We start from the raw sequence: 24,458 nt of genomic DNA, 5'->3' as shown, positions 1-24,458 counted from the left end.
TGGGGCACCTAAGGCTCCTCTATGGTCTTCTTTGTTCTAGTATTTTTTTTTATTTATTCCAAAATAATTATCCAAAAATCTTCGTCAAATTCCGAGAACTTTTATTTCTGCATAAAAACAACGCCATGGTAGTTATGCTGGAAACAGCGTCGGTCCGAATTAGTTTCACTCAAATCATTCAAATTAGAGGCCAAAACAAGAGCAAAAGTGTTTGGAAAAGTAGATATGATAAACATGTATCAGTCAACAGTCCAACACCCATCCTTCAGGGCTAGCCAAGTGTAACGCCCCGGAAACACCCACCGATGGTCGTTACTCCTGGCGGGATCTAGACTGGCCCCACAGATCAATACTAGTCTTTTCTGCGCACTTTGTCCTCACTCATGTGCACCCGGGAGCAACTTCCCGGTCGGTCACCCATCCTGACACTACTCCAAGCTAAGCATGCTTAACTTTGGAGTTCTGTCCGAATGGGCTCCCGGAAAAGAAGGAATTCCTTATTGATATGAGTAGTCTATCATCCCTAATAAGCCAGGCCATCACATACACCCCCACTCAGAGGAACCGACGTCCTCCTCGGGCCACAGGAACGTTCCCTCTTGGCATATACGTCTGTGCATCCAATCCGGCACATGTGTCATGTCGGGTGCCACGACGGGTCACAAACGTCATGAACAACATGACCGCGCACCTGTCCGCAACCATGCATGTAACCGCGAGGGTCGGCTCTGATACCAACTTGTAAAGCCCCGGACACACCCGCCGGTGGTCGTTACTCCTGGCGGGATCTAGACTGGCCCCACAGATCAATACTAGTCTTTTCTGCGCACTACGTCCTCACTCGTGTGCACCCGGGAGCAACTTTCCGGTCGGTCACCCATCCTGACACTACTCCAAGCTGTGCACGCTTAACTTTGGAGTTCTGTCCGAATGGGCTCCCGGAAAAGAAGGAATTCCTTATTGATATAAGTAGTCTATCATCCCTAATAAGCCAGGCCATCACATACACCCCCACTCAGAGGAACCGACGTCCTCGTCGGGCCACAGGAACGTTCCCTCTTGGCATATATGTCTGTGCATCCAGTCCGGTACATGTGTCATGCCGGGTGCCACGACGGGTCACAAACGTCATGAACAACATGACCGCGCACCTGTCCGCAACCATCTGTGTAACCGCGAGGGTCGGCTCTGATACCAACTTGTAACGCCCCGGACACACCCGCCGGTGGTCGTTACTCCTGGCGGGATCTAGACTGGCCCCACAGATCAGTACTAGTCTTTTCTGCGCACTTTGTCCTCACTCGTGTGCACCCGGGAGCAACTTCCTGGTCGGTCACCCATCCTGACACTACTCCAAGCTGAGCACGCTTAACTTTGGAGTTCTGTCCGAATGGGCTCCCGGAAAAGAAGGAATTCCTTATTGATATGAGTAGTCTATCATCCCTAATAAGCCAGACCATCACACCAAGGACATGTCTTGTAGGTCGAAGGTGCACGCAAACGTCGTGTTGGGAAACGTAGCAGAAAACACAAAAGTTTGCCCTACGATGGTGATATGAGTAACACTATGAAGATGCATTAGTGGATTAGATCAGATACTAGCAGAAGAAGAGTTGGTGTAGATCATCAATGAAGTCCCTTCAACCTTTCATGAACGATCCTTCGAACCGAAGACGAAAGCACGATATCTTTACGGATTGTACGCATTTAGGATTCTCGATCGGCAGCGCTTCGTCATTTAGAGATAATCATTGCCGGAGAATAGAGGGAGAAGAGAACCTCATGGGGCTTCCCTATTATGAGGATTAGAGAGAACCACAACTAGCTCTAATCTAAATCAAGTCTAAATTAGTACTAGATCAACTAGAGAGAAAACTTGTGTCTCAAAAGAGCCAACATCTCTAGTATATATAGGTGTAGGGGAGAGGGAAGGAGTGGATGACTTGGAAGGATTTCCCCTCCCCTTGCATCGGCCAAGGGTGGAGGTGGAGTCCAACTCCACCTCCCAATTCGTCCTCCCCTAGGACGCCTTCACTATTAAGGCCCATTATCTCTCCCCTAATACGGCTTTATGTATTTTTTTAGCACATTGACTATAAATAAATTCCCGGAACTCCATATTGTAGTCCTTTATAATTTACATTTAAGTCCCTTGAAACAATGTCCACCTATATATTAATTCCCGGTACTTCCCGAAACCCTTCCAGTAACCCCGAAATGCTTCCGTTTCTCTCGAAACTATTTCTTTGTAACATCTCAATTTCCTAAATTAGGGTGTTATTAGATCATTCATATGCATCTCATATTTCCCATGCATTATTTGTTTTCTGCAATATTCGAATCATTATGCAACTAAAGGCAATTTATTGGAGCAGAGATAATATGACTTCTCCCCTGTTTTTAAAAATGTTCATAATGTGCAGAATATTATTTTAAGTTTATTTGATATGTTCTGGTAGTTTTTCTTTATCTTCAAAATATTTATTTGATTGTTTATTGCTGTTTGGGTGACCTATTGCATAAAAACTATTTTTTTCAAAATTGCATTAGGTGAGGAACTAGTGTTCCTGTAGTTTATATTAGTAGTATATATATTTTACTGTGTGTATATATATTTTATTTATATTTTATTATGTTTTTATTTTACTCTTTTTTGCTGTTATTCTTTTTGTTTTTAAGAGCCAGCCGGCTGGCCAGCCGCAGCCAGCCAGCCCGCCGGCCCAGTCTAGCGCTGCGGCCCACCAACCGAGCCGCCGCAGCCCACCTACGGAAGCGGTACGCCGCCAGCCCCGCAGCCTCCCGCCATCGTCACTGACCAGCGGGCCCCGCACCAACCCCGCGCCCTGTTCTTCCACCCCGAGCCGAACACCGCCGCACCGTGCGCAGCCGCAGCCGAACCCGACTCGACCCCGTGACCTCCAGGAACACCGCACGCGAGCCAAACCCCAAGGGAACCCTACCGCAACTTTTATGATCTCTCCTGTAGCCGCACGCGCTGGTTAGGGTGAGTTGGATCTCGCCACGGAGCTTCAGCAGCCGCCGTCTTCGCCGATGACTGCGCCGACGTATGGACACCCGCGGCCAACCCTCTCTCTCTCTCTCAAACCTCTACCCAACACCGCACTCGCCTGACACGCTCTTGTGGCCGAAACCGCAGCGGAGTGAGAGGAACGACCCCGCCGACGTCACCGGAGCACACCGAGTTCACGAGCTCGCTGACGCCAATAGAGGCCGACTCGTCGCCGTTGAGCACCACCATCACCTCCACCTCTCGACACCGCCTCCGACCGTAGCCTCACCTTCGCCGGAGACCCGCCGCCACTGTCGCCCGACCGCCGCCGCCGCTTATTCTGTTTCTGGTGAGCATGCACGCGCAGGGGCTTTTTGACCAATCATCCGCTGCCACATGGCACTTCGCTTCAGGACACGCACAGGAGTTGCTACAAGACCAGGAGTTTTCTGTTTTCTTTTGTTTTATTTTCAGATTTCAACTCTAACTTCAAATTGCTATAACTTTTAGTCTATAACTCCAAATTTGATAATTCTTTTTCCTATGATCCCACAAAGACCAGCACTTCATCACAGTACCAGAATTTGTTATGTTTGCACTTTTTCAAATTTGAATTCGTTCAAATCCGAACTAAACCTTCCAGAGGCCATAACTCTCAAAGCGTTTGTCGATTTTAAGTGTTTCCTTTTGCGTTGATCGTAGTGCAATTTAGATGTTTTCTACATGCTGTTATGCTATTGTTTTTGGATTTTTAAAATGGTTTTTTTGCTGTTGGCTTTATTTTGGCTTTATTTGAGTTTCGATGACTGAATTGTTGATTGTCTGAAACGTGTAGATTGTTCGGAGTGCGACGCGAGCTATTGTTAGGAGTGTGACTTTTTGAACCAGAACCAAGGCAAGTTACATGTTGATCATCCTTTACCTATTGTTTTCTATGCATGTAGTTATACCACACTATGAATATATGCATGTATAGGAGTACTATATGATTTTGCTATGTTGTTGAGCTATCTTCCCGTCTATTGCAAATCGTGGTAGTTGTAGTTTGCTATGCTTTGTAGACGGGGGTGGTTCGTGTTTTCATTGAGCTTGTGAGGATTATATATATACACTACAAAAAAAGACACATCCGTGACATTTTGAGCCGAATGAAATTTTTTTCTGTCATACTTATGACACTTCTATGACGATAATTGTGACAAAACCCGGTATCATCATAGATGTGGTGGGCTCCTACTTCTATGACAAAAAATCATGACAGAAAAATGGACTTTTCATCCTGGGCGGGTCGGAGACGCAGCTGCATGACATTCTTTGGGCCGTCCATGACGGAAAAAACCATGGTAGAAGCGAGGGCGAGGAAAATATTGGGGTGTTCCCGGTTACGGTGGGTGGTCGGGGCCGAGCGATGCACGGAGGTTTGCGTGTTTCTCTCGTACACGCACGCGCGTGGGTGCGAGGCGTTGGGCTCAAACTGAACTCGAGCGAGGCGTTCGCCTACTAAACCCGAGCATTGCATTGCAGGCTACGCGTTACTGAACCCGAGCAATCGATCGATGGCTGTTAACTGAACCCGATCAAGCGATTCCTTCGCTACTGCTGCTAACTGAAGCCGATCGATGCTGCCTCTGGATGAATAGTGAGCGTTGCTGGGGGATTTGGATGAATAGTTCCCGGTGTGGGTGGATGAACAGGACCCCGTGGTGTTGCCTCTGGATGAACATGACCCCGATCGATCGAGCCGGTTGGGGCTGGATGAACAGGACCCCGTGGAGGGCTGGATGAACAGGACGACCCTGTGGAGGGCTGGATGAACAGGACGACCCCGTGGAGGGCTGGATGAACAGTAGACGGTGGAGGGCTGGATGAACAGGACGACCCCGTGGAGGGCTAGATAAACAACAGATGGTGGAGGGCTGGATGAACAGTAGCCCGTGGAGGGGTGGTTGAACAGGAGCCCGTGTGGAGAGGGCTGGTTGAACAGTAGCCAGTGGAGTAGCGCGCGGTGGAGGCTGGATGAACAGGAGCCCGTGGATGAACAGTCGCAGGTGGAGGCTGGAGGAGGTCGACGGTGAATGAACAGTAGCTCGTGGAGGCTGGAGGGGGTCGATAGTGGAGATGAACAGTATCATGTGGAGTCCTGTTTTGCGGTACGCCACACCCCTCCCGATGAACAGTACCCCTGTTTCGACCTAGCACTCCAACACAAGTCTATTTCCTCCGTTTTGCGGTATGCCACACCCCTCCCGATAAACAGGACCCCCGTTTCGACCGTAGGAGGTCTGTTTCCTCCGTTTTGCGGTACGCCAGACCCCTCCCAATGAACAGGATCCCGTTTCGACCATGGCCGGTCGAACACAAGGTCATTTCCTCCGTTCTGCAGTACGCCAGGCCTCGTTTCTATCGGCTGTTCCGTCCAAGCCCTCCCGATGAACACGACGACGCATTTCGTTTCGACCCAGCCGGTTGGTTCCCCATGAACACGACGACGATGCTATTTCTCCGTTCCGACCCAGCCATGTACACGAGCTCTGGCCATACGTATGCGCGAGTAGGTCTTCGAGACCCTGCCCGTATGTACGCACATGGCCGTATTTTCTTTCTTGCACACTGGCCGCTGTACGGACGTGTACATGCTACGTGCGCGCCTCTACTACGACCAGTATGTACGTACACGTTCATGAACAGAATGACAACTCTACGTACGCTTCGACCAGGTGGGTCCCGACTATCAGGCACTTCCTTACATGCGAAGATGTAGCTGGTGGGTCCCAGTAGTGAGGGGGCGAATCGTTTTTTTTTTGCCCGGACGCACTTCCTTGCGTGCGAAGATGTCGCTGGTAGGTCCCAGCAGTCAGGGGGAAACGTTTTTTCATGAAATACGGTTGCGTGTCTGGTGGGTCCCTGCCGTCAGGTGGAGGAATCATTATTTTCCGCGTAATAAGGAGGCACTTCCTTGCTGCGGCCGTGGACTCAGCTGTCAGCCTCTCCACGTACAGTCCACGTCCGATGGAAGCCGTTCCTTGACCACGTTGACCACGCCGCGCCGAGAGCATCAGGGCGGTGGACAACGGCGAGGACTAGGAAGGGGACGAGCGGAGCTGGGGAAGACGCGGCAGTGGATGCCCATGCGTAGAGGAGTATGAGGGTTCACTGGTTCGCTGCAGTGTGAGGCTGCCATCGCCATAGAATAACAGGGGGTGTGGGTGAGTAGAGGGATGGGCTGGCCAGTGGTGGGAGTAGTAGGGGCGGTGAGGCCTCCGCCGCATCGCAGCCGGCCATGGGAGGCAGGAGCATGAGGCACGACCGACACTGGTTTGAGCGGCTGGTGCAAGAAGACCAGAGGTTGAAGAAGCACTACGGCTGTTGGATGGACATCATACGGTCACTGGAGCTAGAATCGTGCATATTGACTAAGTTGACAAAGCCCTCCGTCCCCGTCAACTTAGTAGGCCCACAAGTCAGCCTCCCACTATAATGGTCCCAGCTAGCAGGGGGAGTATTCATTGTTTTGTGCGTAATAAGGAGGCACTTCCTTGCGTGCGAAGAGATAGCTGGTGGGTCCGAGCTGTCAGCGGTGGTAACGTTTTCTTCGCGAAATACAAAGGCCCTTTCGGTGGGTCCCAGATGTCAGGTGGAGAAATCATTATTTTGCATGTAATAAGGAGGCATTTCCTTGTGTGCGGCCGTGGACCCAGCTGTCAGCCTCTCCACGTACAATCCACTTCAGATGCATGTTGGTCGTTGACCACGTTGACCAAGCCGCGCCGAGAGCACCTGGACGGTGAACGACGGCGAGGCCTAGAAAGGGAACGGAGTCAGGGAAGACTCGACAGTTTGTTTCCCACGTGAAGGGGAGTACGACTGTACGAGGGTTTACTGGTTCGTCTGCCGTCGCCGGAGAATAACATCAGGTGTGGGTGAGTAGAGGGATGGCTAGGCCAGCGATGGGAGTACGGTAGGGCGGTGAGGCCTGCGCGGCAGCACAACCGGCTGCGGGGAGGAGGGAGCAGGCAGTCCCGCCGGCGCTTGTTTGAGCGACTGGAGCAGGAAGAGCAGAGATTGAAAAAGCACGACGGCCGTTGGATGGACATCCAACAGTCACTACTTGTGCGTCAACCTTTTTTTAGGAAAGCCTCGAATCTGTGGAAAACAACATACAGCCTATCTGCCATTATTCTAATAATTTACAGCCCATTTGCTAATTCTTAAGGTTTTTTGGAACCCATATTCTTTTTGTTAGCATTACAGCCCATATTATGGCCACGGTTAAAAAATTATACGAAATTTTGTATATTTCGGTGCGGTCCGAACTGTTTTTAATCCCGAAATTTCGAGTCACATTTAAATTGATTTTTAAAAATAAATGTATATCAATATAAAATCCAACAAATTGTCCATGCATAAAAATCAATGCAATTTAAAATCTCGAAATGAAAAAAGAATTAAAACTAATTGTCGGTTTGATGTGTTTTAAAAATATACAACCCATTTCTCATTACTGATAGGCCATTTTCTCGATCAGCCGAATGAAGCTCTCCTCGTCTTGAAAGATTTGCAGCCCAACAGGCCTGACAAAACGACTTACTTGGCAAAACACAAAAAACTGGGCTAGCCATTTTCAGAAAGAAAAAAAACTACTGGGCTGGTTTATGGTAAACATAAAAGAGAAGGTTGTCTAGACAGGCCAGAGTGCCCCCACAGCCTAGTTGACACCCTACTTCCGTCTAAAAAACAAATTAGATAAATGTCACTCCAATTATGGCGATTCATAAAAATGCCACTGCAATTTCCAAATTTTGAAAAATGCCACTGCAATTTCCAAATTTTGAAAAATGCCACTGCAATTTTTGCAAACTTTGGAAAACGCCACTGCAATTTGCAAATTTTGAAAAACGCCACTCTAGACTTCGAAAAATGCTACTGGAAATGACATGAAATGGCATTTTTCAAAGTTTGTAAATTGCAGTGGCATTTCTCGGAAACACCAGATTTGGAGTGGCATTTATCAAATTAACCCAAAACAAAAATAACTGGGCGAGCCGCTGGGTCCCTGGTGTCAGCCGCTCGTTGTGCAATTCTCTCATTTATTGATTACGTTTACAATGGCATGGGACCCAGATGTCGGAAATCCATTAGGAGGAGCCATTTTTTTATTGGCTTGAAATAAGGAGGCACTTGCTTTCGTACTGCCATGACCTTGGCGGGTCCTTGCTGTCATCCTCTCCATGTACAATCATCTCCTGATTGTGTACGTCAACTTCGTAGGCCCACAAGTCAGCCTCTAAACCCATGGAGGACAAATACAACCCATTTATATAAAAAAATAACAACCCATTTCGTACGTTCAAACGGAAATTTCAACATTCAGAGCAAAGTAACAGGTCTGATCCATATATAGAGTACTGAACTTTCGCGTTGACAACCATCATAGCTAAGTTAACTATCTACTCCCACTAATACTCTAGTAGCGTACAAGTACTAACTTACTCTTAGCTAACTAGACGATGCCGGTCGCCATCTGCGGTACACGCTAAACGCCGGCACCGGCGACTTGCCAGACGTGCGATAGGGTGCGTTGCTCACGCGTGTTGGCCCTTTCCATGCCGGCGTGGTCCACCGAAGCTTCAGCTTCTAAGCGGGAAACCCACTTGACGAGCTGATAGTAAAAATTGGCATCGCGAACGCGTGCATGCCCGACAGCCTCCAGGGCTATTCGCCGGGCGCCGGCCTCCACGTAGTCGGCCCAGTTGCGAGCGCTCTGCTCGCGACTCAGAGCGTTGATGCGCTGCTGCTCCATCTCCCGCTAGCAGCGCAAATCGGCAATACGCTGCTCCTCCGCCAGGCGGTCGCGCTCCAACAACTCCTCATAGTCCGCATTGCCATCTAAAGGCTGATAGAATGCCTTCTCCCTCCGTCTGCCTTCCGGTGAAAAACCAAACACTAGTTCCGGCGGTGACCGCCTCTGGTGTCGCCTATCACGGACGGGCGGGGGCATGGCGGACGTGGCGAGAGCGAGGATAAGTGGCTAGCGACGTCGGGCCGGTGGGGGCTTATGAGGATAGGGCGATTTGGGTGATGGTGCCACCGGAGAAGTCCGGGAAACAGTAATTATAGGCGGAAGGTAGGCGAACTAGCGTGTCGCGGGAAACGCGACGGTCATCGCGGTCATTGAAATTCAATGCATAAGTAGGCATGGCTTAGCGCGCCAGCTTGCCGTGGAAAACTAGAAAAAAATGAAATTATGACTGTGCCGTCTCATCCCGTCAGTGGTGCGTCCCGTCCGTGCTGGGTCGCACGCCGGCATGACGGTCAAACGAGTGCACTCGAATCATCCAGATGAGGCACTTCCTCCTTGTCAAAATGATTCCACCACTCATCATCTATCTTGGTTGGTTAGATTTTTGAATTAAGCCCTGCAAATCGGAAATGAGGTAGTACATGTGTGATCCACTATTTATTCGTGTAGGATCGAGTAGGTCGTTTTTTGAATTGAGCCCTACAAACCGGAAATGAGGTAGTACGTGCGTGATCCGCTATTTATTCGTGTAGGATCGAGTAGGTCGGATAGTGTACGTGTAGGATCGAGTAGGTCGGATGGTGTACGTGTACGATCGCATTAGCTGATGAACGTTCGCCGGGAGATAAGGCATTTGCGAACGTTTTTCCTGGCAGTTTCTTCAGATTCACATGGCATTTTCTTCAGACTAGTTTGTCAGTTTCTTCAGAGGTAGGCATTTTTATTTAAAAAACTATCACTTCGGATCTTGCGTCGGAACTAAAACTGCCAAGAGCGCATTAGTAAGCTAGCTAGTGATCGATCAGTAATTTGTAAACACTGAGCAAACAGAAATAAGAAACTGTTAGTAACTTGTAAACACTGAGAACATAGAAATAAGGATCATACTATGCACAGCAGTAAGAGCCGATCCATTCAAAATGTTCACATGAGACTCACAGACCTAGCATTGTAATATGTTCACATTAGTAGCCCAAATTCAAAACCAACTAGTACGATTCCCATACATAAGATCAACATGTTAATGCATCTCAATGATTCACAGATCATATATAAATATGTAGCTCCAAAAGCAAAGATCTAGAAAAAAAATTTGTTCTTCCTACTAATATGGATGCTTCTTTTGGCCAACATTCAGTACAGACTGAAAGACAAATTTGTTTGTGAAGTCTACAATTCCTCTTGCAAATGTAAATGGTTTCACTAATAGCTGGAACCATGAGAATGAACCACACATGATGGAGGAACATCTACTGTAATATGATTTGGTTTTCTTTCGATCACACGACGAGACTATTTTCAAAATACGAATTTTAACTTAGGCAAAATGATGCCCATTTAAACAAATAATGAGGCTGGGCAACTCGGCCATCCAGAGCTCCCCCGATTTCATTGCTCGTTCGCCGTTCGATGCAGGTCAACTCGGTCATCGGCGTGCTGCCTCGCGTCGGATCTTCACTGGCTGCTTCACGTCCCGTTTTGACCGGCTGGTGAAAACGCAGGGCTGAATGACCTGTGGGCGGCTCATGGTGAGTGCCTATAGGCTGGGTCAAATGCTTCTGGGTGTTCGCGCGCCTCTCCTCCCGCGCCACGTGCACGCCTCGCGCGCGTCGCTCTTCTCTGCGTTCGCTGCTAGCTCGTGTGGTTGGTTGAGTGTTGCAGGTGGGCCTGCATTCTCTCTGGTCCCACCCGTCGGTATCCTGCTGTGGATTGTTTTGTGTGCGCGAAGACGTCAGGCATTGGTACAGAGAGAGACGATGGACTGACAGGACGCACGTCCCACGCACAGCGGGCGCGGAGCAGTTGGCCAAACCTGGCGCCCACGATGCGTACCCACCCCTCCGTGCGCATACACATCTGCCCCGCGCACTATGACGGGTAGGCTGCGTTGGCTTTTCGCCCCACATGTCGGTGTGCGGGGTTGATTTCTTTCTGGCTTCGGCGTCAGATACTGGAGAGAGAGAGAGAGGGGAGAGATAGCGTCGGCGTCTTCTCCCTTTCTTCCGGGCTTTCTGCCCGCTGAGAACGTGCGCGCAGAAAGGATGAAGTTCGAGCCGTGGAGTACTTCGAGCCGTGCGCCCCTTCCCCCGTCCTCCTCCACCTTGCCTGGGCTCCGCCTCCTCCGCCCGCATCCTCCTCTCTCTCTCTTCTGCGCCAACGGCCTCCTCCCTCGTTGCTGGACCCGCCCTGCTTCGCCTCCGCCAGCCTCTTCCTCCTTGCCGTCAACGGCAGCGGTGTGAACGGGAGCAGCGGCCGCGACTAGATGCGATGAGTTGACCGGGCTGGTTCCACGCTGAGGAACGGACCCCCTCGACACCATCCTCTGCGGCGCTACTCTGCTGCATGCGTTCGTCACAGTTAAGTTCTGGTTCCTTACCTGCTCCCCCTCCTCTTGAGCATTATGTTCCTCACAGTATTTAGCCTTGCTACCTTCGATATGTTCATGTGCAGGTTTGTGATCTCTTCTGCATTCCGCTTTCCAGGAGTTCTTGCCTTCAACCCTGAGGTGGAATGGCTCTTCCCATACTTGTCTGTAAGCTATTTGATGAAATGCTTGTGTCATACTTTTTCTTCAGTTTTTATTCCTGCTGCTGAGTTTTACTCCTTTGTTGGTTTGTCATTTCTGCCAGCGCGGAGGTGGGGCTCGAAGAAGTATGGCATGGGGCTCGAGGACGGGAGAGGATTGGTCCTGATGCGCTAGGTTTGTCATTTTTGTTAGCATCCGCTTCCTTCGTTGGTTGTCGCTTGTTTGTACATTGTTGTAGTTCAGAGACGCCACCCAATTTGCTAATATAATTGTTCAGTGCTCTCTCACAGTGATTCTTACAAAATTATCATGCATACACTTACTTTAGCTTAAGGGTTCATTTATCATGCACCCTGTTTAAGTAGAATATAACCACTGGGTTATTCAAATGTAGATTCTTTTGTAACTCAAGAGGTTACATTTTAATTGCATGCACTTACTTTAGCTTAAGGGTTCGTCTGTACGGGAGCACATCATTGGAGAGAAAGTTCATGATCAAAGGAAATAGGTTTCAGGTACATACTCTGTACTATTAGAAACATATGAGCAAGGTTGTCGCAATGACGTTCTATATCGCAATCTTTTCTAGAAACCGACTTCATAGTTTTCCCATGTGACGTGACTACATGTTCTACTTTCTTATTGTAAACATGCTAATATCTTTCTTCTTATATTATAACAAAATGCTCAGTTCTTTTCATTGAATACAGACCCAACTCTTTCTTTGGGTACATGTATGATTAGTAGTGCTTTCCGTCTGACATTTTTTTATGGCTGGGAGGTTTGACACAAATATCTAATATAATTCTGCTTTTCTTCTCTATGCCTCAAGCTTGCTCTCCTATGTTACAATGCAGGCTCGTGCGCCTGTTTTCCTTTTTTTTCCTTCGATGGGGCCGTTCAGGTGAGGTGAAGCAAGCGAGCACCTCCCCGTGTTTTATATGTAAGCAATCACCTCCCCGTGTTGCTTTGTCTGAATATTGTTCGTTTAAACCTTTCTTCTGTATTAGCACTACTGGATAACCATTATTGATCTACCAAAAAGGAAATCATAACCCTATAGGTCATGGAAAATAGATATAGTTAGCACATAATCCTGCAAGTTTCACCTAATATGCACATGTCGTTTCAGTTTTCCAAAATATATACCATTGAGAAACTAACTGGATGCAGTGCAGATTCCAGGATATTAACATTTGCAGCCATACGTTGGTTTCAATGGTGACAAATTTTTGTCAATCCCACAGAGATAATTTAATTTGAGACTAGCAAATACAGTTAAGTTTAAACTGTTTCCTTTGATGAAATTCTGATGTTTTTTCAAACAAAGTATGATGAACTTAAGATCCATAATATGAAGCTGTGCCTACTGCATCAGTACAGTTGATGCTTAGGGACTAATTCTTTATATTTCCTGATGTATTAGTTGAGATCGAGGACAGAGCGAGTCGTTGCAGAGGAGAGGGGATACGAGGGTGGGCGGAGGTCAGGCATTGCTAACAGATTTGCGGCGGAGTGGAAGAGGTGACGCCAGCCGGCCGGCGCCTCACCACCGGCTCCTGTTTGGCGGTGGCAAAGAGAAGGGCGCCGAGGATGTGTTGCTCTATGCATGGTTGTCGAAGTACATCATCGTTATGATGTGTATGGTTTCTCTAGCCCTACTGCTCCTGAGCCCAAATCCCATGGCCATGCCCCCACCTCTTCATCGTTGAATGAAGGGAGTCTGGTTGCTAAAAAGTGAGTTTTCTTAATCAGTATGTATGGCCCCTCTGCACATGCCGTTTCTTCGTATTTAAGAGCCCCTCAAGCTTTCTCAGTTTTCTGATAGATATGGAATTTTATAATTTGATAGTCCCAACAACGGTGGCTACTGATGGAGCTGTCTATTATTTATTGTCAATCTGTAATACTTTTGTCAGCTTCTAGCATGTCGTTGCTCTGCCAGAGTGCAATTTTCTCTACATGGCATACAGCAGTTACCGTTGGTTGATATGTTTGTTGAAGTTTTATTGCAAGTTAAATAGATGTGTAGTGTGGCATACTGATTATTATAATTTGATAATGTCAGGCGCCGATGGCTTTAGATATGTAAATAAAATACCTTTAAGTAAAACTAAGCATTTAATTATTATTCTGTTGTGTTATTGATTTCACCGGTTTTATGTCAGCCGATTAGTTTTGAAGGATTCCACATCAGCTAATTTAGATTATGTTACTAGAGTATTAGAAGAAGTTCCTGATATATGTATTTAGAGCATTTGCTGAGATTTGATGCAAAATATTGATGACCAGGCATTATACTGCGTATAAGCACAATTTTTTAGTTTTTCTTTTGTTGTTGCAGCAGCTTTTCTACAGCAATAGCCAAATAATGTGACATCACACCACTCCATTTTCATAGGCCATAACACATCTTTACATGTAAGTTTGTTCTCTAGATAGTTCTCTTTCCATGATTTTCATATCATATTTGTCGTGGGATCTGACTGCTTTACCATATTTTCCTGGTGTGGATGATGTTATAGAGTGAGCTACCATCACTTCTCATTACTGACTGTAATCAATATATATGTGTTTATGCCATAAAAGATGGATATTTGTCGAAGCCATTGTCGTATCATGTAATTACTTGCAGATCAACTATATAGTATATAGTTTTGTTCGGATTGTAAAGCGGGAACGATAAAACCCTACAACTCCTGTGTGATTGCCATTTGATTATTTACTTCCTCAAGTAGCATGGATATGGTGCTGCCAGGATATTAAGTATATTCATGAAGTTGTGCAAAGTTTAAAATTGCTTGTGCTATCTTGCATTTGTCAAATGCTCATATGTTGCTGCTAGTCGTGCTTATGCCTAGGATATTAAGTAAGCTTGTGCTATGCTGTGGCTAAATAAAAGCAATGTTCAGACTTATCTTTTGTTTGCTCTACTTAAGTGATGTCGAGAAAATCACTGATATTTCTGTTTTACTTGGCCTAAATTTTTGTTTTCAAATAGTTCTACCTCTCAATTTGATATTTCTATTTGCTTTTGCTTAGTAATATGATGTATTGTTTTCTAGCTCTAGGCCTACTTCTGTTCAAGGTTCAATTGATTGTGTTTCTTAAGGGTGTTTTTTTAGTGGCATCAACACGTCACACTAATTCCATTCTGCATTGTACTGTGAATTTTCCAAGCAACACCATTATGGCAATTTTTTTTGTTCCATTTTAAGTTTCACTTGGATGACTAGCCTGCCTGTTCTCACCTCATCATCATGGCCTTTCTTAAGGGTGTTCAGGCATTTTTGCCCTTCTGTAAATTAGTGGCATTAAATTAGTGGTCTTCTATTCGTGTTGCGAACCACAATATGGCATCTCGCCATTCCCCACGATCCATATGTTAACTGTGGATTTATTTAATGATAATACTATATCAATTGCCTTTTCTTCAGGATAAGCCGACACCTAACAAGGATCGGGAGAACAATAGAGATGCTAAGAGGCAACCTTTTGGGTTAAGGATATAAACAACAACAGGGCTTATGAGGCCGAAGAGAGCTCGAGTGGCGTCTTTTGGTTCTTGAAGCCCTGCACGTTCCTGGTGGAGTAGCAGCAAAATAATTTGGAGGCTTTAAAGCTACTGCACTTCATGTAGTTAGGATCAATTCTTTGTTTTGGTTTGAAATATATTGCCCAGCTCCTCCTATTTGATTGATTCATCTGATGATTTTGCCAGGCAAATAAACAAAAGGCATATGTATTGTTACGAGTGAAGCCATCCATACTCCCATATGTGGAATTCAAGAAATAGAGAAATGTCATTGTTCTTCTACTAATTGGTTGCTTGGCCAAATGTACTGTAAATGATTTATTATTGTTCAAGGTATAGAGAAATGTTACTATTGTTCTTCATTGTAGTGGATGATATCTATCCCAATTATTGAGATGATGGAAGTACTACTGAAGACTTTTGTCTTTGACTGAATGAAGCTGCCAAGGAAGAAGCGATAAATAGGTGTTGAGGAAGAAGGGATAAATAAGTCGCTTGATTCATGGCCGAACTGGCTGCCATATGACTGCTTTGAAATATACATGTGTCTAAGAGACACATGAATACTCTTTTTCAAACACAGAAACAAAGTTGATAGAAACACTACTCTTTTGAAATGTGTTTTTATACATATATTTCATAATAGACGTATCTACACCTAGGAGCCAAAACACCACTCTCCTCCTTAACTGGTTTTATACATGGCGTTTAGTATACATATCTTAGGCAAAGAAGATATGTACTTTTTTATATAGAAGGGTCTAAATTCTTACCGTGCGTAATTGCTCAAACAGGAGATTATTGAAAAATACATATATTTTCAACATGATGTGGTTTTGAATGAGACTCTACGCTACCAAAGTAAAATGTGCATATACAACTTATTGTAGACAACAAACCTAATTTTTTTTATTAAGGGGGTTAAATTTGTTACCGTATGTGCATTCTCACAACTAAAACAACTAATACATGTTTTTTACAATGCACACATGTATTCAAAAAGATACATGTATTTTCAGCGGCATGCTTTTGAATGGGACTTTGTGCTACCAAATTAGAATATGTATATACATCTCAATATAGACAACAAAAGATAGTTGTTTCATACTAAAGGGGATTAGATTTGTCACATAGATTTTGTTTCAAATAAAACTATGCTACAAGCCCCTGTTTTCTCCAACTACGAGAGATTAAATTTGTTGCCATATGTGTTTTCACCTAACAAAATCAACTAAACCATGAATTTCTTTTCATCGCCAACATGGAATTAGCAGGTCTCTGCGCCATTTGGCGCAACGGGTCCACTAGTTGTATAATAACACCAAAGCAATGAAGCACCTAGTGTTGGCCAATAAATAGTACAATACTACTTTTCTGCAGTTCATGAAGTGACTATCCAATCTTTCTGTGTCTATTTTCAAATAGCACTGCATGCAGTGACTGTACTATTTTCTTGTGTAGTTCAACCAAAATTGTGGTCACTTTGTGTGTTTGCCAAATAGCAACGTGCAAACATCTCTGTCTGCACAAATATCAAGCAGCTAGTAAACATATACTCCACCTTGTATTTTCGGTTTAAACATGTCTCTTCCGCTTAGCATCTGTCATGTTTTGCACTGGACAATTTGATACAGTCATGTTTTGCCCTGGATAATTTCATATTGAATTGATTTGCTGGTTCAGAGCAGAAATATAGCGCCTATTCTTCATCAGACCAAGGATATCCATGTTCGTAGTGATGGAAGAGGTGAAATCAATACAACCCAAATTGAGCATCCAATTATTGAATCTTGTCCTGCACCTCCAATGTAGGTCCACCCCGCCAATAAATTCACATGCAAACCATTAGTATTACTATCTAATGACAGTACAAAAAGAGTAGCAAGATAGTAGCAAACCATGTACCTTCGTAATGAACAACTCATAGTGCCACCAATTGGATATAAATGTTTGGAAGAAAACATGCTCCTAATGTTGAACCAGTTGGACTTTTTGTGCAGTTTCACTAAAATCGAGCATCCCTGTTTGCATAGATATTAAAAGTGTGATTACTATAAAAGTGGCACTAGTTGAAGCATAGACTCACAAATATAAGCATTCCAATTTCTTAATGGAAAAGGTAGCAAGACTATTTCTAACCACCTGTCTAAAGGAATAAATAAGGCAACAACGACTGATGTCAGAAAGGCATATATAGTTATTTCTGAAAGAATGATTGATTCCTGACCTTTCCTCTTCTTTGAAGCATATTTTGTGCAGTTCAACTAAAATAAAATGCCATCACCGCCTTAACAATTCAGTGACACTGTGCAAAAGGAAATGACTTAACATTACATCATGAGTTCGGGTATGTAGTCGACAGGCATTAGAGACAAACAGACAGACCTCCTCCGATAACATAATGAACATTAATTTTAACAAAGGTGTGACTAGCTTTACCGGGATAATTTGAGTGAATTCTACACCCTCTGTTCCTTAATATAAGACGTTTTCGCAGTTCAATTTAAAGTACCCAAACGTCCAGTATTTAGAAAAACAGGTAGTAGTTTTCTTGAGCACATATCTGGGAAATCTTGCCACACTTTATATATGTCCATACGCTAATGCAACACTATTCAAATAGTACAAATATACACTAATCTAGTGGCTAGTGCAATAATAGAATAGTTATTTTATTACATGGTACAGTATAATGGTTTTACTGAACAGATTTCCTTAAGCTCTAGCAATGGAAGATTTCTATAAGAATTAACAATACAAAATATAAAGGCAATAAGTTTCAACATTGGTATACTAGCTGTGCAAGAGCATTAAACCAAATACAAAAGTCTGAAGGTAACTAGCATTATTAACTAATGACAGTATTAAAAAATTGCAAACCATGTACCTTCAAGGTAAATATCATTTCGAACTCGAGTGGACATGAAAAATTGCTATCCCAATCTTGATAATCGATCAAATATAAAAACTTGATCGAACGAATCAATACAATAGCCAAAGGAGGAGGTGCGCACTTTTGACCTTTCCTCTTGTCTTCATAATTTTCTGTGCAGTTTAACCAAAATAAAATGACATCAGCGCCTTGGCATTTAGGTGACACTGTACAAAAAAATTGACATATCTCATGAAAGTGAGGTATGTAATCTATAAGCATTAACAGTGCAAAAATCTGAAGGTAGTAACAAGTTTCATCGTTGGTATACTGGTCGTGCAACAACATTAGAATGCCTTAGCTGAAAAATCTTTAATACATTCACAATCAACAGCTAACCCTGAAATAATCCAGAGACATTAAATGGCATTGCTTAAATTTATTGATGGCATTAGACTGAGTGCGACATTAGTTAAATGTGGCATCCCTTTAGCAGTAGCATTGGTTGACTTTACCGCTGGCGTTATACTAACAACAAAAAAGTGGCAATAAGAGCATGGGAGACCCATTCGGACAGTGGGCGCACCAGTACGATGTACCTCCACGGACGCATAGAGTGGTGAGGGAGATATGGTTGCCCAGAGCAACAAATATCCAGGCAACATATGTGGATTACGTCCCATTTTTGTTCTCTTTAGCCACCTTTTTCCTATGTGAGGACAACAAACCGATCGACCTGATCATTCTCTATTGCGTTTTCATGCCTTTCTACCCTTCTTCAACCAAGAGACACGAGACTCGTTCCTTAGCTACTAATTTTCCCCTTTTCAACCTAGATGCGGGTTCGATGCCTACTCTCTTGGACAGTACAGTATCCCTTCCTTTCCTTATTCAACCCAGACATGGATTAGTCTGCATGAAGTAGGGTTTCCTTTAATAGTGCAAATTAAGGTTTTCCTCTGCGTGACCAGCAGAGCAGAGGATAGGAAATTGGGAAGATGGTGGAGTGGAAAAAGATCCACATGCAGCGATGTGGCAGATGGGGCAATAGAACAAGGGTATGGTTCGAAAAGAGGTAGCATACCTGAGGGTCGGCGGAAAGTGGCTTCGCTCGTGGTCGTCGTCCTCCGCACGCACTACGGCAGCGAGCTTGGGGACGGAGGCCATCCTGCGCGGGCGCTAGGTTTGAGAGGAGGGCCTTGTCGTCAGTGCGTGACCTTGCTCGCCGACGATGAGTGCGTCAACGCTGGACGTCCTTTTCTTCCCCGGTGGATTTGTGACCACCGGTGCGGAGGGAGAGAGAGGCCGTATTTTTTAGATCTGGACAGAGGGTGATAGTGCGAGAAGCAAGTGGGAGCCCTTAGCAAGAAAGCTCTGAAGCTCCAGCATATATATCTTTTTTATACTACTAATACTAGAGGTGGAGTAGTGGTAGAGTAGTTTATATTTTCTCTGTAAATAGTACCAGTTAGTCGTGCTTCAAAACTGAACGGCACGCCATTAAAAAAAAGGTTGATAACTAATGCGACACCTCGGGCCAACGCTGCCAGATCGCATTTTGCACGAGAAATTACACACCATGTTTCGTTGACATGTGGTCCCATTCCAACATGTCAGTGAGATGAGGGCGAGTCCTTTTGTACAATTTCCGAAAGGACATGTAGGCCGGGGCGCCTCTTCGTGTACCGTGGCAAACTGGCAGCCGTCCATCGACTCTTCGCCTTTCCCTCTCGATTTGGAACTGCTGTCGCACGCTCTTCCTCCCTCCTCCATTTGCCTTCACCCTTCCTTCTGCCATTGTTCGATTGTCTTCTCCATGGAGGGAACAAGCTAGAAATGACCCCGTTATTCTTGCCCCGACCCGATGGCGTGGTGGGGGAACTCATTGATCGGTGCGACGTCATCACCTTGGCTAGCATGGAAGGTTCGTTCAAGACTATTCTCGACTCAACTAATAACATCATTACAAGGAACCCAAGGGTCCAGGAGCAGTTTGATCTCCCTTATCTTCTTCGCTATAAGCTTGTTCGCATGGGCGCGGACGACGGAGGCCTCGCCTTGTGCAAGTTGATGCCACTTGATAACAATACGTGTGATGTCAAGATGACATCACTTCAGGGTAAGGCCCGGGCTGCCGCAAATGGAGATTGGGTTGTTTATATTGGGTACAATTGAGAGTGGAAACTTGTGAATGTGTACACTCGTCAGCGGATTCCACTTCCAAAAATATCTGAGTGCCCTGAGGTTGAGCACACAGTTGATCTACGTACGTTCAAATACGATCATGGTGACTGTCGTCTACGGAAGATAGCAATTTGTCAAGTTCCCAACCGCTCTTGGAATTACAAGAACTATCAAGTTGTTGCTATCTTCGACAAGCTTGTTGCCGTCCTTACTGATTCCACGGTTCGTCCATGGATATTGCTCAAAAATCAGTTTCTGTACACGGATGAGTACTGTGATGCAATTGAATATGAGGATCTTGTGTTTGCTGCCATGACTCGTGGCACTATTTTTGAATGGGATCCTCGTAGTTTCGGTACGTTTGTCTTCCATCGTAATTATAATTGTTACAGCCACATGCATGCGGGTTATGATACGTCTCCAACATATCTATAATTTTTGATTGTTCCATGCTATGATATTATCCGTTTTGGATGTTTATGGGCTTTATTATACACTTTTATATTATTTTTGGGACTAACCTATTAACTGGAGGCCCAGCCCAAATTGCTGTTTTCTTGCCTATTTCAGTGTTTCGAAGAAAAGGAATATCAAACGGAGTCCAAACGGAATGAAACCTTTGGGAGAGTTATTTTTGGAATAGAAGCAATCCAGGAGACTCGGAGTAGACGTCAGGGAAGCTTCGAGGTGCCACGAGGCAGGGAGGCGCGCCCCCACCCTCGTGGGCCCCTCGTGGCTCCCCTGACCGACTTCTTTCGCCTATATATATCAACATACCCTAGAAACATCGGACAGAAGAATAGATCGGGAGTTCCGCCGCCAGAAGCCTCCGTAGCCACCGAAAACCAATCTAGACCCGTTCCGACACCCTGTCGGAGGGGGGAATCCCTCTCCGGTGGCCATCTTCATCATCCTGATGCTCTCCATGATGAGGAGGGAGTAGTTCTCCCTCGGGGCTGAGGGTATGTACCAGTAGCTATGTGTTTGATCTCTCTCTCTCTCTTGTGTTCTTGATTCGGAATGATCTTGATGTATCGCGAGCTTTGCTATTATAGTTGGATCTTATGATGTTTCTCCCCCTCTACTCTCTTGTGATGAATTGAGTTTTCCCTTTGAAGTTATCTTATCGGATTGAGTCTTTAAGGATTTGAGAACACTTGATGTATGTCTTGCATGTGCTTATCTGTGGTGACAATGGGATATCATGTGATCCACTTGATGTATGTTTTGGTGATCAACTTGCGAGTTCCGTGACCTCGTGAACTTATGCATAGGGGTTGGCACACGTTTTCATTTTGACTCCCCGGTAGAAACTTTGGGGCACTCTTTGAAGTTCTTTGTGTTGGTTGAATAGATGAATCTGAGATTGTGTGATGCATATCGTATAATCATACCCATGGATACTTGAGGTGACACTGGAGTATCTAGGTGACATTAGGGTTTTGATTGATTTGTGTCTTAAGGCGTTATTCTAGTACGAACTCTATGATAGATTGAACGGAAAGAATAGCTTTATGTTATTTTACTACATACTCTTGAATAGATCGATCAGAAAGGATAACTTTGAGGTGGTTTCGTACCCTACCATAATCTCTTTGTTTGTTCTCCGCTATTAGTGACTTTGGAGTGACTCTCTATTGCATGTTGAGGGATAGTTATATGATCCAATTATGTTATAATTGTTGAGGGAACTTGCACTAGTGAAAGTATGAACCCCAGGCCTTGTTTCAACACATTGCAATACCGTTTGTGCTCACTTTTATCATTAGTTACCTTGCTGTTTTTATATTTTCAGATTACAAAAACCTATATCTACCATCCATATTGCACTTGTATCAGTATCTCTTCGCCGAACTAGTGCACCTATACAATTTACCATTGTATTGGGTGTGTTGGGGACTAATAACCCACAAGTATAGGGGATCACAACAGCTTTCAAGCGTAGAGTATTCAACCCAAATTTATTGATTCGACACAAGGGGAGCCAAAGAATATTCTCAAGTATTAGCAACTGAGTTGTCAATTCAACCACACCTGGAAACTTAATATCTGCAGCAAAGTGTTTAGTAGCAAAGTAATATGATAGTGATGGTAACGGTAACAAAAGAGTAACGAAAGCAAAGTAATGTTTTTGGTATTTTGTAGTGATTGTAACAATAGCAACGGGAAAGTAAATAAGCGTAAACCAGTATATGGAAAGCTCGTAGGCATTGGATCAATGATGGATAATTATGTCGGATGCGGTTCATCATGTAACAGTCATAACATAGGGTGACACAGAACTAGCTCCAATTCATCAATGTAATGTAGGCATGTATTCCGAATATAGTCATACGTGCTTATGGAAAAGAACTTGCATGACATCTTTTGTCCTACCCTCCCGTGGGGGCGTGCCCTAGGGGGGGGCACCCCCCACCCTCGTGAGAAGGGTGTGGGCCCCCTGGTCTTCATCTTTGGCGAGGATTTTTTATTATTTATTGTAAGCTATTCCGTGGAGTTTTAGGTCATTCCGAGAACTTTTGTTTTCTGCACATAAAACAACATCATGGCAATTCTGCTGAAAACAACGTCAGTCCGGGTTAGTTCCATTCAAATCATACAAGTTAGAGTCCAAAACAAGGGCAAAAGTGTTTGGAAAAGTAGATACGATGGAGACGTATCAGGGACACAAGAGACTCTTTGTTATTTGGTTGCAGGGTTGTTTGAGAGAGACCATCTTCATCCTACGCCTCCCACGGATTGATAAACCTTAGGTCACCCACTTGAGAGAAATTTGCTATTGTCCTACAAACCTCTGCACTTGGAGGCCCAACAACGTCTACAAGAAGAAGGTTGTGTAGTAGACATCAAGCTCTTTTCTGGCGCCGTTGCCCGGGAGGTTAGCACTTGAAGGTATATCTTTAGATCTTGCAATCGAATCTTTTAGTTTCTTGTTTTATCACTAGTTTAGTCTATAAAAGAAAACTACAAAAAATGGAATTAAGGTTGCCTCATATGCTTTATCTTTTTAATGTCTTTCGTGAAAATAAGGATTCCGATAATTGTGCCAAAGTGTTAGAAGAAGAATGTATTAAAATGTTTGGCACTAAATTTTTGGATGATGAGCATGATTGCAATGTTGTTAGTATGAGTTCTTTGAATACCCATGATACTAATGATATGCAAAGCCACAAGCTTGGGGATGCTATGTTTAATAAAGATGATATTTTTTGTCCCCCAAATTTTGATGAGCAAATTTATTATGATGATAGCATGCCTCCTATTTATGATGATTATATTTATGAAAGTTGATTTGGAGAGGTCATGACTTTATTTAGTGATGAATCCACTATTTCGGAAGAGGTTTCAATTGATTATGAGAATAAAGTTGCTATCTATGATGATTATTGTGATGACATGTATGCTATAAATATTAATGATATCCATGAAACTTGTCATCATGATTTTAATTTTCAATTGGATTATGCCTCACATGATAGTTATTTTGTTGAGTTTTCTCCCACTACTATTCATGAGAAGAAATTTGTTTATGTGGAGAGTAATAAAATTTATATGCTTGGGGATCATGAAAAGAATGCTTTATGTGATAGTTATATTGTTGAATTTATTCATGATGATACTGAAAATTATTATGAGGGAGGAATATATGCTTGTAGGAATTGCAATAATATCAAGTTTCCTCTCTATGTGTTGAAAATCTCGAAGTTATCCTTGTTTTGCCTTCCTATGCTAGTTGATTATTGTTCCCATAAGTTGTTTGCTCACAAAATCCCTATGCATAGGAAGTGGGTTTTACTTAAATGTGCTAGTCATATTATTCATGATGCTCTCTTTATGTTTCAATTCTTATCTTTTATGTGAGCATCATTGAAATCATCATGCCTAGCTAGGGGCGTTAAACGATAGCACTTGTTGGGAGGCAACCAAATTTTTATTTTTGTTCCTTGCCTTTTGTTCCTGTTTAGTAATAAATAAATCATCTATCCTCTGTCATGATTGTGTTTTTTATGTTTTAGTTAGTGTTTGTGCCAAGTAAAGCCTTTAGGATCTTCTTGGGTGATTGTTATTTGATCTTGCTGTAAAAAACAGAAAGTATGCGCTCACGAGAATAATTTTCATTTTTTTTACCAGAGAGCGATAAAATACCAATTCCACTTGAAGTAGATTAATAAACAAATTTCCTAGGACTTCCTAATTTCTCAGGATTTTTGGAGTTACAGAATTATTCGGAACCTACAGATTACTACAGTCTGTTCTATTTTTGACAGATTCTGTTTTCTATGTGTTGTTTGCTTATTTTGATGAATCTAT

General features: G+C 44.1%; 1 long non-coding RNA gene across 9 annotated transcripts; it reads left to right on the top strand.

Moving 5' to 3' along the window:
• The first annotated feature begins 10,926 nt into the window (after window positions 1–10,926).
• On the top strand, window positions 10,927–15,453 carry LOC125506391 (uncharacterized). 9 transcript variants are annotated; one of them, XR_015601182.1, is made up of 8 exons: window positions 10,927–11,562; window positions 11,660–11,730; window positions 12,002–12,071; window positions 12,389–12,499; window positions 12,735–12,833; window positions 12,983–13,293; window positions 13,901–13,977; window positions 14,994–15,453. It is a non-coding gene; the product is annotated as an uncharacterized LOC125506391 (long non-coding RNA). The 9 variants fall into 9 exon arrangements; XR_007282659.2 differs by having other exon boundaries at window positions 10,928–11,562; window positions 12,414–12,499; XR_007282652.2 differs by lacking the exon at window positions 12,002–12,071 and having other exon boundaries at window positions 10,931–11,386; window positions 11,481–11,562; window positions 12,414–12,499.
• The last annotated feature ends 9,005 nt before the right edge of the window (window positions 15,454–24,458 follow it).

This window comes from Triticum urartu, chromosome 1A (genome assembly GCF_056163025.1).
Source record: "Triticum urartu cultivar PI428250 chromosome 1A, HENAU_Tu73, whole genome shotgun sequence".
NCBI classification, from domain to species: Eukaryota; Viridiplantae; Streptophyta; class Magnoliopsida; order Poales; family Poaceae; genus Triticum; species Triticum urartu.
This window is presented reverse-complemented; position numbering and strand designations above follow the sequence as displayed.